General features: G+C 39.2%; 2 long non-coding RNA genes across 2 annotated transcripts; one reads left to right on the top strand and one right to left on the bottom strand.

Moving 5' to 3' along the window:
- The first annotated feature begins 1,021 nt into the window (after positions 1 to 1,021).
- LOC120715135 lies at positions 1,022 to 5,908 on the top strand. Its single transcript, XR_005691544.1, has 2 exons — positions 1,022 to 1,282; positions 2,296 to 5,908. It is a non-coding gene; the product is annotated as an uncharacterized LOC120715135 (long non-coding RNA).
- On the bottom strand, positions 5,637 to 7,833 carry LOC120715136. Its single transcript, XR_005691545.1, has 3 exons — positions 6,998 to 7,833; positions 6,386 to 6,457; positions 5,637 to 5,720 (listed from the first exon to the last, which is right to left on the bottom strand). It is a non-coding gene; the product is annotated as an uncharacterized LOC120715136 (long non-coding RNA).
- Positions 7,834 to 14,777: the final 6,944 nt, after the last annotated feature.

Genomic DNA, 14,777 nt, shown 5'->3' with positions numbered 1-14,777 from the left:
ATGTTAATAACACTGGTACGACTATATCTTCCCTGTGGAGCAATAATACATATTTTGCTGTGAGACTGGTGTAGCAGATTTCACTATTCCATACTAATCTCATAATCTGCACTAATAAAAAAGGATTATGTGACAGTTATTTGGAGAAAAAAAGTGTTTGTTTATGCATTATAAGACAATATGCTTCAGCCTTTTTATAAAAAAAAAATATGGCTCTAATAATATTTACTGGGCAATTAACAATCTACCGATCACATCTGTGTCCTGTCCTTGAGGCAAAGTGCAGACAATGTCACAGACTGTGATCTTTTGGCTGCAGTTAGATTTGTCATTACTGTGACTTTGATCTTACACATACAGTGAACACATGAAGTGATGCCAGGAAATCTAATATGGCTCTTATTGTTTTGAGACATCCGAAGTGAGAGATGCAGAAATACTAGGATGTTTCAACATCATGGCAATGCGGAGAAACTGAAACAAACAGTTATGAAAATATAAACGCATATAGCCTTGGGAACTGTATCTTGGTGTAAAGGGAGCGATTCCCAGCAACGTGGCACCCATGGACCGGGCAGTTATTAAACTGTTCCTGGAAAGAGCAGATGTTACAGTTATACCCTAATTTTGGCCCCCTTGGGTAGATGAAGTGCCCAAATGTTGCTGACATTTTTTTTCATTAGGGTAAAAAGACAAACAAACAAACAAACCTGCATGGGTCTCGAATTAAATTTTTCTCAACTTTGCATTGAGCAACTGAAGCAGCTACCAGTGACAGCAAAGAATATAAATACATTAAAGGGTTACCTAAGCAACTGGTGTCAGTAGGCAGCAGCAAAGCAATGCGTAGAGAGGAAAATGCTTCCTGTTTGAATGTCCCTTTAGTATGTCTGTGAAGGTTCTGAGTCACCACAGTCTAAGGAGCTTGGAAACAAAAGCGTCTGGACTTCTTTAGGTTTCTTGAAGACGTTTCACTTCTCATCCAAGAAGCTTCTTCAGTTCTAAGAGCAATTGAGAGTCTCAGATTTTAAGCCCTGTGGGAGTGTCCTCAAGAGGGTCATGGACCCCCTATTGATCCTCTACCTGATCACACTAGCCAAGGTGTGAAAACGGGTATGGGTCGCAATCAGCCAAGATTTCAGGTGAACCCACTGAGAAACCTGCAGACCCTATCATGTGATTTACTGAGGTCAAATGGCCCAGAATGTGAGTGGGCATTAAAGCGTCTGGGAAGGGATCTCAAAACTGGTTTATGGATGGCAGACAGTTGGTGTCGTAAGCAGTGTTGGTCAAGTTACTTGAAAAAAGTAATCAGTAACTAATTACTGATTACTTCCCCCAAAAAGTAATCCCGTTACTTTACTGATTACTTATTTTCAAAAGTAATTAATTACTTAGTTACTTTTTTAAAAACACAATTTACAACGTGAATAGTTAATAAAGCAATAGATCTTTCAGCCCAATTCTACTTTTTCTGCATAATCCATCATACAAAATGTAATCAAATGAAAAAATCTCTTTTTAAAACTTGTTTTATTAGTTTTAATCTTTTAACTTTATGCATCAAGCAAAAATGAAATTATATGTAACATTCTCTGACTGGAAGAAATTTGTTTAACATTTAAACCTATTTTCTGCACATTCCAGCACATAAAATAAAATATTTTTTTGTGTTTACACTCACTCTTTCAAATAAATGCAAGTGAAACACAGCAGAAAATAAATAAAATCAAAGACTCAGAGGTCCTGTTGCTCTATTTTCACCTGTATAGCAGGCGGAGGTTTGCCCTGGTGCAGGTGTGCCGCAGCGGTCATTGGAAGAATCCGCAAGTTTGTCTGTGAATTTCCAATTCCGTGGCAGCGCACTCGGTCCTTGCTCGGAAGTTAAGGGGTTTTTTCGCTGTAAAAATAAGTTTTCTTCCCACGCAGTGAACAGCGGACGCTAATGTTTTTGTCACTTTTTACAGAATCAAACTCAAAGTAAGGTCAGTACTTCCACGCTTTAAACGCTGCACGCTCATACTCTCTCCCGCACTCGATATATTATCCATTTTTGATCTGCACACAGCTGTTGCCACGAACGTCGCACTCGCTTACGTCACTGTCATGAGACACTCTTGCAAAAAAATCATGGTTTTAGTAACGCAGTAATGCAGCGTGCTTACGGGAAAGTAACAGTAATCTAATTACCTTTTTGGCAATAGTAATCCCTTACTTTACTCGTTACTTAAAAAAGTAATCGGATTACAGTAACGTGTTACTTGTAACGCATTACTGCCCATCTCTGGTCGTAAGCCACCGCCTCTGTTCAAAGATGGTCGTTCACAGTGGACATAGATGGCTTCTTTCACTCCTCATTCAAACCATGTGTCTTTTCTGTCCAAAATGTCAACATTGCCATCCTCAAAAGAGTGACCATTGTCCTTTAGATGCAGATGGACAGCTGAGTCCCGTCGAGGTGGCTCTTCTATGTTGTGCCATGCGTTTATGAAGTGGCTGTTTGATCTCTCCAATGCAGAGGTCTGAGCATTCGTCACTGCACTGTACAGCATACACTACGTTGATAAGTTCGTGTCTGGGAGTTTTGTCTTTGGGATGAACCAGTTTTTGTCTGAGTGTATGGCTGTTTCTGAAGTCCCTTTAGTATCTATAGAGTTTACAGCTATGCTAGTGGCCCTGTGGGAAAGTTTAAGAATCTAAACACTAAAACTGCATCCACACACAAAACAAATCTCTCGTATCGCTTCGGCAGCTGTCTATGTTCATGCTTGATTGTTACCTAAAATTCCAGGCTACAGTTGCCAAGGTAATAACAGAATATACTTACTATGCTGTCATGTGTCAATCAATCAGTCATGTCCTGAGCTGTCAATGGTAGTTCCTTTAGTCACTTGCCTTGAAGTTGAGAAAAGATTATTGAGTTTCTACGTCACCACATTACTGCAATTAATTTTCCTGTGTGATTGCAAAAAGACAAGTAGACCAGGATTCTACGCAAATATTGCCCTTAGCCACTTTAATTAAACAAAAAGTGGATACTGGAGACTCTTGGGAATCCCATCAATTTTAGTACACAGCGATAAATCCATGGAGATCTCTGGAGACATCATGATTGACCAGAAGCATTGGCTTTCCATCAAATAGCTTTTAAGACATTTCATAAAAATTTAAAAACAGAAAATTAATGGTGGCAAGTAGTGTCAGGTGTTCATCACAGTGAACATAATTCATCCTCCGGGGACCATGAATGCTTACGAACAATTTATAGCAATCTACCCAAAAGCTATAGGGATATTTCAGTTGGAACAGAGGGGCTGAATGGACGACAGGCTAACATTGCAGCATTTACCCAACCATTGCTTGAGCCACTGACATGGCTTAGGCTCTGTTATTGACCATGCATCTCTCAGGCATAATCTTGACCACAGCAGTAATTCAGACATGTAAGCTACTGAAATGTAACTACGCTGCAAGCAACTGCATTTAAGTGTCTTCTCAAATCCATCATGCTTTGAATTGAACGTCACTGATCGATGTGCTGTATGCAGAGGCCAGATAGGGCCTGACAGACAGCTCTACAGGGGGTTCCTATCCCAGGCTCACAAAGAGAAGAGCTCCATACAAATTAAGCAATGCTTCGCAAAAAATCAATCACTACGTTTGCTGCTGGTTGCTGCTCCTTCCATGGAAACAACCCTCCAATGTATAGCGTCATGTTTAGTATCCATTCATTTATGACCCCGTCTATATCATCTCAACTCACATTTCAGTATGAGAAACCAATATCTTGAATTAAGGTTAACATTATGACGATAACTTTTAAGCTCTTGTCCTTTTGCAGCAAACTGTGCCTGCAGCACAAAAAAATCTTTTTCAAGACCTTACCAACACCTATACCAAGACCTTAAAAGCTAATTTTTAAATCTGTTGTGTCAGTTAATCACCATAGAAGCATATTGTTATTATGTTATTATCTGGGCTATGTTTCCTTTCTGGCAGCTAGTTCCTAGTCTGGTGCTTGTGGGAACTACCTCAAAAAACTAACAGAGGACCGTTCTAAGAACTAGAAAGGAGCAGCCCAGATATTGCATTTTTAAATTAGTCAGTCAATTAGATATAAATGATCTAAATCAATACCAGCAAGCTAGTTGTGGTCTATAACAAACTTGTCTAACATCAACACATCTCATACACACCAACATGGATAAAGTGTTTAATGGGCACCTAGGTGTACATACACATGCGTCTACTTCAACGAATAAGCACCCTACAATAACTCCAGTCAAGTTCTATGGTTTAAACAAAGCAAATATCCAACCTATCTACAAAACTGTCCACATGTCGTCTCTTTCAAAGACAAGAATATAGGAGCCAGAAACTGTATCCAAGCTGTAGACGGAAGAGTGAGGGGCTCGTTTTTACTTTTGTCCTTTCGGGTAGTCTGACAACAATGAGTGTTAAATTCAGACCTACTTTCCTCAGTAATCAGGTCAGGTCCAGACAGGTGCACCCTGACTGATAAAGAGGTGTGGGGATTGAGGGCTCCTCTTTTACTGGTGGTTATAATGTTTGTGGTGTGAATTGCATTACTAAATAATGTAAATACACAAGTGAGCAGAGCAAGCAACTGGATTGTCTTTAGCAGAGCTACAACTTAGTGAACCTTTTATTTATTTATAATTTATAAGGATTTATTGTGATTTGAGAAGAGAATGAGAAGGGAACAGAGGAAAGGGGAACAATTTGGTCACTTTTTTCACCATATTTAGGCAACATACTGTTTCATTATCATTTTTGCTTATCGCGTTTTGCTGTTGTCACAATTCAATCGCAGACATTGTGGGAGGAATTACATCAAGACATTGTCCAGAGTTGATTTTACTTAACATGTAGCACCCAACAGACAGTAGTCCATATCGGAAACTATCTAAAAATCCTCAGTTTGGTTTATGTGATTGAGCTCCCCAAATAGACACGCGGGACGAATGATGCCTATAATTATTTTAGTTTATAGTGATATTTATCACCTGGAAATATGCATATATTTTTAGGAGAAATTCACATTCGGCGTAATTATTTCTAACATTTTGGAAAAGTTTCTCTTGTTGGAGGTGTATTCAAATGAACTGCCTTCTCATAGTCATTTAATCCAGTCTGCAAACACCGCAGAGCTCATAGAAACCTATGATTGTAGAGTAAATAAATATGACGTCTTTTAATTGGCAGAGACTCATTGTGCTTTCAGCTTGCCGTATTCAAGGAAAAACCATCAATGATGTTGTATTGTATTTTTCATTATAGTGTTTTTCATGCCAAACACTCCCATCACAGGTGGCTGCCTTCTGTGAAAATTAATGCTGCCTGCAATGCAAACATGACAAAGAGGCAGCTATTGATTTTAGCATTTTGATTTTCCTCTTGAGGTGTCTTGCACTTTTATAGCCGGGCTGCAGAGACAGGCTTTCCCCGTGTCTCTGCATACATTTATATGCCGCATATGCAAATGAAAATATCTGTATTCATCTTCCCTTTCTCTATGTGTATCAGTGAGAGAGAAGGCTTATGAGAAAATTGTGTATCCATCTTGGCCTATATCTAGCAAGCACAGTGTGAATGGTAGATATGCTGAGAGTCTACACTTGCCTCGCTGTTGCTGACACAGCAATGTCCAGAGGTTGCCCGATCTCTCCAGTCAATCCAGTCTCAGTGTGCTGAGGTTGCTATGGAGGAGCAGAGCAAAAGAAGGGAGTTACTTAAAGTACAAAAACAGGCAGACGGTAGAATTCTTCTGCCATGACAGGAACTATAATCGTGATAAAGTGGCCATTCCCAGAGCAAAGCAATAACAGTGCAATTATTACAGGTGAGGTTCAACATGTATTTTTGTCTGTGTTTTGTTTTTGACTGCAAAAAAAATCAAATTCCTTTCATTTCAGCTCTTTCTGACGTATGATGAAACCTGAAGAAACTTGTACTCTGGGTCAGGAATCCCCTTAAAACAGCCACGGAGCACTGAAATGTTAACTACTGCCAGAGGGCTTTGACAAAAAAACAAGTGCCTCTGTGATCGCGATAGTGTGTCTGCGCTCCAGTATGACTGATGATGTCTCTCAAAAGAAAAACTACTCAGGCTGATATGGAAGTCAGGTTTACTTTAGACTTCAAGTGTTGATATGTTTTTGTCTTGCATTCATGTAATTAAGGTTAGCGTGGAAAGTATCTATAATTCAAACTGTCATCGCTCTCCTTCTTTGGCCTGTAATTGTGTTTATCTTCCACGTCAGCTCTACTCAGTTTCACAAAAATACCAAAAGTAACACTTTGTACCTTGAAAATAAAAAATAATCAAGTAATTAAGGTGCCGTAGTTGTGATGAGGGATTTACTTTGCCAAGTTCCCATTGTTCCATATGACCTTTCTTCTTTGACCCAGTTTCTCAGCTGTTCATCTTTGTTGTCTATGTAGTGAAACAAAAGGTTAGATCAAGCTGTGCTTGGAGTTCTGACTAAACTACAAAAACACCTCATTAAATGGAGGATTTACAGTGTTGAGACTAAACATTTATCTGAAAACCACCAGTAAATCTTTAATAACATTATTTTTGTTTGTATTTCTTACGTTCTTGTCAAAAATAAATTACCCCTAGCTCACAGAAAATCGCTATGCAATGAAAAAGAAACCCACAAGGCCAAAATTGGCACAACTTAATTATAGTTATTAGATTTATTGTTATTAGATGGATGTATCTGCTGATTTATAGCTTTAATCTGCTGTCAGATGAATGATCAGTTGTGGTTCAAAACAAAGCTGATAATCAGTGCTGCTCTGTGGTTCGTTTTACTCGACCATAATAACAGCTGAGTCATGGCAAGCTCAAACTACATTAGGATCGGAGCATTGTACGCTTATTTCTATGACTCAGCACGCAGCGGCATTACATGCCATTACAGCTTTAGACAGTGTAACTTTGTTTGAATCAGCATGAAATTACATTTACCTGCTTAAATGGTCCATTAATGTCTGGATGGCCTTCCCAGGAGATGGACAACTGGATGGAAAGTGCTCTCATTTCCAAGGAGGGCACAGAGAGTGAAAACAAATGTAGCACTTATAGTGAGGTGATGAGAGGATAAAAGTGAGCTAGCCCTCGCACAAAAAGATGTCACTCCTAGGTTGAAATAAAGACCAAAGTACAACTTGTAACCCATATCTTTGCTGACTGCTGTTTGGGTGTTATAAACATGAGACACGAATTTTAATGTACATTAAAGTATAATTTGTTTCCCCCTGAGGCCACTACAGCAGTATGTTCCACATTGAACTGGGCTGTTCAGAAATCTGTTTATACTAGAAGTCTGTTACCCCTCCAGCTGGAAACGTCAGTCATTGTTTCCTTGGTTAGTATCATCATAATTTATTCTGCTGTGTTCCCTCGCTCAGCGGCCCTTTGGCAAGTTGTGTTGCTGTGCTAAGAACTCTACACATGCTCACTTTGGCAAACAGGGAGTTAGAGGCTCAACAGAGTCAAAGTAACTGCTTCTGTAATAACAACTCACTTAACGTATGTGGTAAGAATCTTTAAACATGATTTTAGTTTTAAAAACACTGGTGCGACTGCATACGTTTCGCATCACAAACAGGACCATTTAAATCAATATCAAAATACGGATTGTATTGTATTAGGTTTTTTTCCTTTTATTGTTTTGAGCTTCATTTGTCACTATGGTGATATCAGTCTGCAGTAGTGGGCACAATGAGTGTGGTTTCACATTACCTACCTGGTCACTCCCTGGCATGCAGGGGAGAGGGTGAGTAGGGCTCAAATATTTTCTGTTTGCTATCTCATCACTCTTGCTTCATGACTACTGTCATTCCTGTTTGCTTTAATAAAATCAGCATTCACAAAGGAAGGTTGATTTCAGAATCTCAGTAAAGTGCCCAACTTGGCATCTCAGTGGCTTCATTAATAGAAGTATTCACAGTGTATATCCTAAACTAACTGAAAAATGATATTGTTTTTGAGTTAGAACAAAATGAATTTGAAGGTGAGTAAATTAAGCAGTCAAACATCATTATTGTGTTTAATGATGTGTGACTTCATATCCCATTTCATACGTGGGATATGAGTATCCCATGTATATGAAATGGTTTATTTATCATGCAAACATTATATCTTAATTTCAGAAACCTAGATAAGTATTAGTATTGAGAAACCTAAATATATGGAAACCGGGCTGTTCTTGCATGCCTGCAACTATTTGAATGCCCAAAGATTGTAATGCCTTTGAGCTAATTAAATTTTTTCTCCCCCTTCTTTTGTTAATCACACACACACATACAATATTCAAGTCTGTTAAAGTAGTAGTTAAATGTCTACTATTTACTTTATGCTACTAGCAGTTATTCTATCTGTAGGCGTTTTGAAAATGTAGTGAATACAAAATTATCTAGAGTTAGCATTAGCATAGATTTACAACTGAGACACTGCTGCAATTTACAGCACTAAGGCTTTTGTTTCTCAATAGATTAACAACAGCGAAACAAAACACTAGCATTCACTGGACTAGCCTATTATCTGCCAACACTGTGAGCACAAACTACCCTGCACTTCTGACTAATGCTAATTATTATAAGGCTTACTTATAGCTCATCCTGGCAATTTCCCATGTGTCATTCAGCCTCTCTTTGAACAATGTTTGGCATCACTTTTGTCAAATAAAACTCAAAAAAAGAAGTTAAAAAAATAAAAATAAAAAAAGATAAAAAAAAAAAATTTAATAGATATATCCTACTTACAATGCAACACTCCCTTCAAGTGTCATGCTCAGTCTGTTACCTGGTGGGCTTGTATATTTTCTCCAGCCTGCATGGTACTTTCTATTTCTCTGTTAAGCACAGTTTTCTCTGTTAAACTTGTACTTTTCATTTGTCTTGAGTCCATTAATACACAGTCTTGACAGTGCATATACCTCATGACCACAGGGGGCGTTGTAAAAATGTGTTATCCATCTTGCCACTATCACACTGATTTATTGAAAATAAAAACACTGCATCTGAGTTATAAATGTGCAGAATCCCCCTTCTACCTGCAGGCCTGCATCTGCTTTTATTAACTTGGGTTAAGTTGGTCTTTATGGACTTTGTAGAAGTGATAATATTAGCAAATACCAGTTTCTCCATTTTCATTTGCAAATGAAAGCCATTCACTTGTGTCCCATAAACATGCACCAAACAATGACTAACCACTCTTCCCCTCACTGTCCTCCTCCGCTCCACACAAAATTTCCATTAACATCTCTCTATAACAATGGCATATTAAGCTTTGAGCTTAATTTTAGTTAGATGGGTTCACAGTAGGTCACCAAAACAGTGTTTTCAGTGTCAAAGCCTGTGCCGCTTTTAATGTTGACTCACCAGCTACATTGTGCAACTACATCACCATCACTGTCATCACTCCAACTCTGAGTTCAATGGCGAACTTATGGCATGTGATATTTACATAATTAGTGGTTTAGAGTTCAGATGAGAAATTACTTTAGCCACATGCAAAGTCTTGATGCCACCTTTTCTATAGGCTGGTCTGAACACTATTATTAACTGTCCCAACTTAATCAGTGTGTCTACCAATATTCAATTTAAAGGAGATGAAAGATGAGGCCAAACCTTTTCTTTTCTTGGCATTTCATTTGAGAGTCAGTCTGTAAGTGTGTCTTTTTTTACGCGTTGCTATCTATAATCTGAAAATGTGAGAATATCTGTGTCAGATGAAGTTGGTTGCACTCTTTGCTTGTCATAACCTGTACTGTCAATCACATCTGAGCATGGCATTGCTTATCAATACAAGCTGCTTGTCTTTTACCTCGGATTTGAAGCATCATGATCCTCTAAATGCTACAGAAAAAAAGCCACCTTGGCACGTAGTGCTAGACAATCAAATTACCCTTCTTTTGAAAAGAAAAAAAAAATCTAATCTGTCTGTTTGTCTCCTGTATACCCACACATCCACACACAAACACACATTGTAACACATGGTTGATTCGGTACTGCTGTTCTGCCAGCAACATCATCACTCTCCTTCCTACCCTTGTCTCCATGGAGACAAGCTTCCAGAGCTGGCTGGCTCCAGACCGTTGTGAATCAGCACAGACTAAAAACGGAAGATGGGGAGGGGGTCTCTTTGTGTTTAAACATGACTGAAAGAACACTGTGAGCTCTGTGTTATCGTAGTCCCAACAGTGACGTGATCAAAGTGTCCGAGTACTCCTGCATACAGATGTGAAAAAGGGACCAGCAATACTCTGAAAAAAATGTCTAATTTTGAGATTTCATGCTTGTAGTGTATTAAATATTAAAAAATTTTAAAGCTACGTTTCATTCAGCCATGACTTGACAATATTATTACTATTTACATTTTGGTTTATTTCAGTTTTACATTAAAAATAATAATCCCTTTATTTCACTCACCCAAAAAAGATCAGATCTCATAAAAGCAGTGACTGGATTTTAAAATTTGCAATGGTAATAAGAAGTGGGACAACTATGGGCATCCCATTAAAGAAAATTTAGTCTATACTGTACTTTGTTTTTCAGTTATGCTAGTGGCATGGCTCCAGCAACTGCATTGTCATCCTGTGGGTTGGTCAAACTGCATATGCATATGCAAAATACCCTGCATATGTTGCTGAAGGAGCGAAAACTGAAGTTAGTAATGAAACTCATTGCACGTCAGCTACACATCTATGTGAATATTTGTGTATTTCATGTTTTTTGTTTTGTTTTGTAATCTACTTGTCAATCTATTTCATAAGTTTCACATTTTTCCAGCACCACCTGGAGGGTCTGAGTCTACACATTCAGCACAGTCCAGTCTTTGCACACACTGTGCTTGTTCATTGTGACGAGAGCATCAAGACGCTCAGCAAACAGTCGTGTGAAAAATAGAGTACGCCGTCTCTCAATTTTAAGCTTCCTACACTTAATAAAAAAAATTATCTGGTCCTCATCAGGTTCTAAAACCACATATTACATTATTAAACAAAAAACTAGGCCAAAATACAGTTGCTTCGGTTCACTGAGGTTTGTGGGCATTCATGCACAGCTCTCTTAAGGTCCCACCAAATCACTGATTGAGGTCTGGACTGACTATGACAATGCAAAACCCAGATTCTCTTTCAGTGGTTTCTGTGGTAGTTTCAGTTTCTATGAGCATTGCCTGATCTGACCTTGGGGTGAAATTTCTGGGACATCCACTCCTGAAAAGATTGGTAAATGTCTTGAATGTTCCACCTCTATGTAATCTTTGCCATCCTAGAATGACTGACTTTAAGTTGTTTGCAAACTCGCAGACTGATGGGCAGCAAAAATGTCTTCTGTAAGATTACTGCTAATGTCTTTCCTTCTTGATACAGTATCAACACACACCTGAATGCTCCAGGCCAGCAAACTGCCAAAACTTGTACCTTTATAGAGGTGCTTACATTTGATGATGATCACCTAATCAAGTGGATTTGATTAGCAGCACCTGGCTGCTACTTACCCTTGTAATTACTGTGAAAGCATTGAGGATGTACTCAGTTTTCCACACACTGCTATGCCATGTGTTGCTGTCCATCTGTGGTTGGAATGACCTAATTTTAAGATCTTGTAAGGACCTGAGGGCATACTTTCGTTATCACCTGCACTTTATCCTGAAATGTGATGTATAAGGTTTCATGTGAATTACATGACTAAAATTAGTTTGATCAAGAGATTTCAGACCCTCTTCCATGTTTTGCTTGAAAATTTTACTTCTATCATCTGATTTCCTGTAACATAGGTCAACAATATTTTTATGCCCTGAAGGTAGAGCTGCTGCAGGCTGCACTGACTTAAGCATGATGGTGGCAGCATGAATTTCCAATTAGCACTACTTAGAAAGACTGATGGAGCACAAACACAGGTAGGTTTAAGTAATGAGTAGGCAGAAAACACATGAGAGAGTAGAAGGAGAGAGGTTTGCTGAGATGGCCTCACTGATTGCTGTGCAGTCAAGAGAACATCTTCCTGCTGTTTATTAGTTGTGCAGAAAGAAACCAGGATCAGCTCTAAGCTTTCATGATAAATGAACTGACAGCTGAACGTTTCTACAGTCAGGACAATGTTGGAACTGTTTAGTGAAGTTGGTTTTAGACCGGATGTAATGGATCTGCTGTGTTTGTGTATGAGTTTACTGAGAGAAGCAGCGGAAAAGAAAGCTTTCATCAGCTTAACACCTTCACCTTAACTACAAGCATGAATGGGAACTTTGTGTTCATCATATTTATAGACACACACGCACACGTACACACAAGCATGCACTCATGCACAGATGCATAAAAATAAATGCACTCACGCAGGAAGCATGCCTTCATGCCTTCATGCCATACCTTGTGTGTGTACAATTACAGAGGAAGTGAACCTAACTAAAGGTCAGAGGACACCAAGAGATTCCTGGGAGTGTATTCAGTGCTGTGCAGGGGCACTGAAAGAGCAAGGTATAGTTTATAAAGAAGCAAGAGAGTACCACACAGTGTTTCCACGCTGGTCAACATCCAGCAAATGTTAGATTTATTGAGCGTGTCTGTGGTGTATTAGAAATTCATTGTGGGTAAAATAGAGTGAAAAGAAATAACAGAAAAATCTCAGAATTTTTAGACGACACTGTGTAGGACAGTTGCATTTTCAGGTGGTGGGGGGAAAAAAACCTAAAAGCTAATTCTGATGCATCCATTTATTCTCGTAGCCACTCATCCAATTTATTGTAATGGGGAGTGAATCCCAGCAATCACTGGATGAGAGCTGGTTTACACCTTGCATAGGCTGCCAGTCTATCATAGGGCCAACATAAAGACAGACAACCACTTATATTCACAGCTATGGCCAATATACAATCACCACCTAACCAAATGGTGGTGTAATCGAGGTTTGCATGTTCTCCCTGTGCCTGCATATATTTTTCTCCACCAGTTTAAAAACACGCATGGTTGTAATATGAATTTTCCTGCACATGTTTATCTAGGTGTCACCTCAAATTAATCTCCTCCCTGTCACACTATAAAAAGGGGAGATGATCATGCCTTCGGTGAAACACAAATGCTGTTCATCTGCCCCAGAGGAAGGACGAAACTTGTAGACATGAATAAGAATAAGCTTGATTCAGTGAAAGCTGCTAGTCACATGTGACTGAAGATGGAGTAAATGGTGTAAATGGTGTTTTTTACTAGTTTTTTGTATCCCATGGTTGCAAATTACTGGATTTTGTGGGTTTTCTTATAATTGGGCTTGGTCAGGTCCAGGTGCAGCTGTACTGAGCGATGTCAACAAACCAAAGCAAAAGAAAAAAGGGCGGGGGGAAAAGTTGCACATCAACAAGCTGTCATCATGGCTAGAAGATGAAAAACAGGTCGAACAAAACCACAGATTCCAATGTGAACCTAGCCGAGCCCTAATGATTAAAGAAGATTGCTTTTCTTTTGACGTAACCAAAACAAGCACAAACTAAACAGACCATAAGTGGCACACAGGACCAAGCACACAATGAAAGTGAAATGCCAAACCTCTGAATAGCCTGCAGGCAGGTACACAGTTGTGCCCCATTAACTATGAAGTTTCCAAAAAAAAAAAAAGACTAGAGCAGAACATCAGTGGCCTTTGCCGCTCACTCTCTGCCCTAGGAATGAAATGAGAACAATCTCACATGTGGTGCGCGGAGCACTCAAGTGCGTACATGCAGGCAGACATACACAAGTACGTGCAGTACTGCTGCAAAGACACATCAAGCAGCATGTGCACAAGACATGGTCAGTGTTTTTTGTTAGAGGGAAACAAGCAAATAAATGATGTCATTATCTCAAAGCGCATGAGCTTGAATATTATTACCATATTAGTGGGAGACATTTGGCATTCTTGCCTTCCATAATGATGGACGGGCAAGTGGGAAAGAAAAAGAGACAGCATTGTTCTGTATAACATTGCACTCATACAGCTGATATTTCATATTTTAGTTATGAGACATGCAAAGTCACAGTGAGACACTTCCATCCCCCCAACCTCCCCTTTTTTTTTTAGCTTCATCTTAAACAACGTCAGGGATACCTGGGCGTGTTTCTGCAGAAGGCGCTCCCTCAGGGCACTTCCCTGTGCATGTCTGTTAAAGCATTAGCCTACAGGAGGCATACAAATGATCGTGCAGAAACATGAAGAGAGCAGGCAGCAGGCTGTAATACGGAGTCCCCATGGCAACCACACAAAACGGCATGCACTCACCATGGCAACAGAGCGGAGACATCAGTAGAGATGGTGATGGCCTCTGGGTGTTTGAAGTGATACACGCGGGCCATCAGCAAGCAATTCAGTCACGCCGAAACATAAACGCTAACACATTACGTTAGTGGGTAAACAATGCCCTTTCTCCCCATAAATAAATTAATTTGAACTGGATGAATCCAGTAATTAAAAAAATGGGTCAGGTTGCTCTCCTACACAGCTTTATTGTGTGTGTGTGTGTGTGTGTGTTTTTTTTATATTAATTTTTCACTTCTACAAGGTGACGTTAGCTATTTTCCTGCAGAAGCCTGGTCACTGTTTGTTTGTTGTTGTTTTTATTTTTTTAACAAAAATAGGATTTATTAGGTCTAAAACTAGGCATTACTTTTACATTAGTGTCAAACCCATTTTAGGTCATGGATCACATATAACATCACCTGATCTCCAGTGGGGCTGACCTGTGAAACTGCTGGATTATTAAGTAGCTCCGAATT

Source organism: Simochromis diagramma, unplaced genomic scaffold (assembly GCF_900408965.1).
Source record: "Simochromis diagramma unplaced genomic scaffold, fSimDia1.1 OVJJ01000421.1, whole genome shotgun sequence".
NCBI lineage: Eukaryota > Metazoa > Chordata > Actinopteri > Cichliformes > Cichlidae > Simochromis > Simochromis diagramma.
Note: the sequence above shows the minus strand (reverse complement) of the source record. Positions and strands in the feature narration are given on the sequence as shown.